Here is a 2842-nt window from a genome sequence, read left to right as displayed (position 1 = left end):
TCAAGCATCTTTTCTTCTTCTAAATGCAGCACCAGCTATATACACTTTAATAGGAGCTTCGATTTCTGCATCTATAGCATTTTGAAAATGTTTGGTCTTTCTTACAGCTTCTAAAAAAATCAAATCAATTGTGGATCTATAGTTAAAAGCTATAATTTAATATATATTAAATATACATATATATACATTATACATATATATCAATATACATAATTTATATTCAAGTATTTAAATATTCAATCAATACATATTAATTTATATATATATATAATATATTTGTGCTTACCAAATATTACTGTACATGTTTTCAAAGAAGAAAATATTTTTTTTTTTTCTGGCCCACATAGCTATATTCTTTAAGTAACTCATCATCAAATAATTTCCTTAATATTTAGCGTACTGTTGAAGTTAATGTTTTTCTCGTTAATCGTTTAAGACTATTAACCTGAATTAAAAATATTGGTTAAGAAGTTTAATTTAATGTGAAATAATTTAAAATTTTAAGAACATACAACACTTGTCTTAAAATTTTTGTCAAAAAGTTTAGTTTCAAATTCAATAAGTTCTTCTTCACTGGAAATAGGAAGTAAAGTATCACAATCTTCTTCATTAGACATGGTTATAATCTGTTCATTATTACTAGTTGCACTACTTTGTAAGTTCAAAACCATCTCAGAAATGCTTTCATCCATATGGTGTTGCTTTTGGGTCAAAGTTTCTAAGTCATACCTTATTTTTAAAACTACGTTCAGGATTCTTTTCACAGTATCTAAGCCCAAAAATTAATATAAGTGAAAAATATTTACAGTTGTATTATGTATAAATGTTGGTTAATCTTACCGCCTAAAGTAGAATCTACTGTTGCAAATGGTTTTAGTGTAATACTAGCTGAATTACTTGGATATTTCTGTTTTGATTGAACTGATTTTAATTTTGGATCATTATTATCGATCATGGGTGGTGTTTTCAAGCTACCAGCTAAAAAAAAAAAGGTTAACACTTAAATTAGATTATTTTTCATTTTTGCAGGTAAATAAAATTAATATTAATTATAAAAAATATTTTTGTATGTTTTTAATATAATTTAATTTAATTTAAAAACAAATCCTAATTAAAAAATTATAATATTATAAACATTGCATAAAAGCTAAAATACCTGATGTAGATACACAATGCAAGATGTTATCCTTGATGATTTCAGATCTATTGTAAACATTCTCCATATTAGTAACTTTAAACGGGGATGATGTAGTTTGATAAACTTCAACATTTGGATCTATATTATATTAAGACATTTTTAAAGTATTTTATTATATATTTCACAAATGTACATAAAAAAATGTAAAACAATTAATAATTTGTTTTAATTAATACCTTCTGATTCCCTTAATGATAGAAAAAGATCTTCAGTTTTGTTGTGCATTTCTCTTACTTGACCTAGTGGGGGAAATGTTAAATTAATTAATTGTGGTTTTAACAAAACATTTAATTGTAATAATGAATTTCTTACCAGAAACAATATCATACTGAGGAGACTGTAAATTAGAACCAATAGTAGTTGGTTTCTCAGAATAAGAAGAATCAATTATGTTATGTGTGTCCGTACATTGTAATTTTGATCTAATCGTAGCAGGACTGCAACTATTATATTTTGGAAGTTCATCTAATTATATTTAAAAAATATTGATTATGAAGGAAGAATATAATATTATAAATTTATGATTTATGTTAAAATAATCAATTACCAGCTTCATCAGAAGAACTTAAATCAAAAATTCGTCTTTTAACTCTTGAACTATTATGTTTTGGTAAGACAGATTTTTCAGAACTGATAGTTTTTATAGCAGTATTATACTTATGAAACATATTATTGTCATCTAAAATCAATGAATGAAAAAAATATTTAATTAAGATGTATATTTTAACAGCATTTTACAAAATTACAGTAGGTGTAAATTAGTGAAACAACCAATTCTTTGTGGATAACAGTTACATTTAAGTAGGTAATATTGTAATAAATAAACATAATATAATTATAATATTTACCATTATTAATATTTTGGATGAATATATTGGTGGACCTGGAATTTTTGAAATTTTGAGTTCTTCTTAAAGTGTAACATTCATCTTCTGCTGTGATAAATCAGATGTCTTTTCTGCTTTTTTAAGTTTGTTCTTGCTTCTAGTAGTATTGCCTATAATAATAATATTAACATCAAATCAACGGTAAATTTAACTTAAAGCAGTGTTATAAAACATTATATCTACACTATTTTTTATAAATAATAAAAACAGTTGACATAATTACCAATGTTTTCATAACCCTAGAAGGGTAAAATTGAAGTCAAAACTATTAGGTATTGTACGACGTTCGACATGTTTTTAACATTTTTAGGCCAAGCACATGTATTATCTTTTGTATCCAATGACTAGGAATAGCTTCAACAGCGTTTCTTCAAAATTGACTATTGTCCACATTTCTAAAACAAAAATATGTTATAATTTAAAATTTAAAAAGAATTTTATGTATAAGGTATTTTTACTATGTGTAGTAGTCAATATACTTACATATTTTATATACATTTACATTGCATTATACCATATTATTTAATAACTTAATTAAATAAAAATAATGATTTAATTAAAAAGTAGGTAGGTAAGTATAATAAGAAAATTTACATCAATATTATTACTTAATAATAAATTATTTGTTGTATACAGGAAGTTAAATAATTCATTATTGTTTAATTTTGATTACTTATTGGTATTAATTTTAAATACAAGTATATGTATATATATAATAATAATATACTAATTATTTGGTTATTATTGATTGAGGATA

The 2842-nt window shown here is 23.5% G+C and overlaps 1 pseudogene; it reads right to left on the bottom strand.

Annotated features, from left to right (window-relative positions):
- LOC112591848 lies at positions 1-1866 on the bottom strand (annotated as a pseudogene).
- Between the last annotated feature and the right edge of the window lie 976 nt (positions 1867-2842).

Source organism: Melanaphis sacchari, unplaced genomic scaffold (assembly GCF_002803265.2).
Source record: "Melanaphis sacchari strain LSU unplaced genomic scaffold, SCAv2.0 Contig144_pilon_pilon, whole genome shotgun sequence".
Classification (NCBI taxonomy): Eukaryota; Metazoa; Arthropoda; class Insecta; order Hemiptera; family Aphididae; genus Melanaphis; species Melanaphis sacchari.
This window is presented reverse-complemented; position numbering and strand designations above follow the sequence as displayed.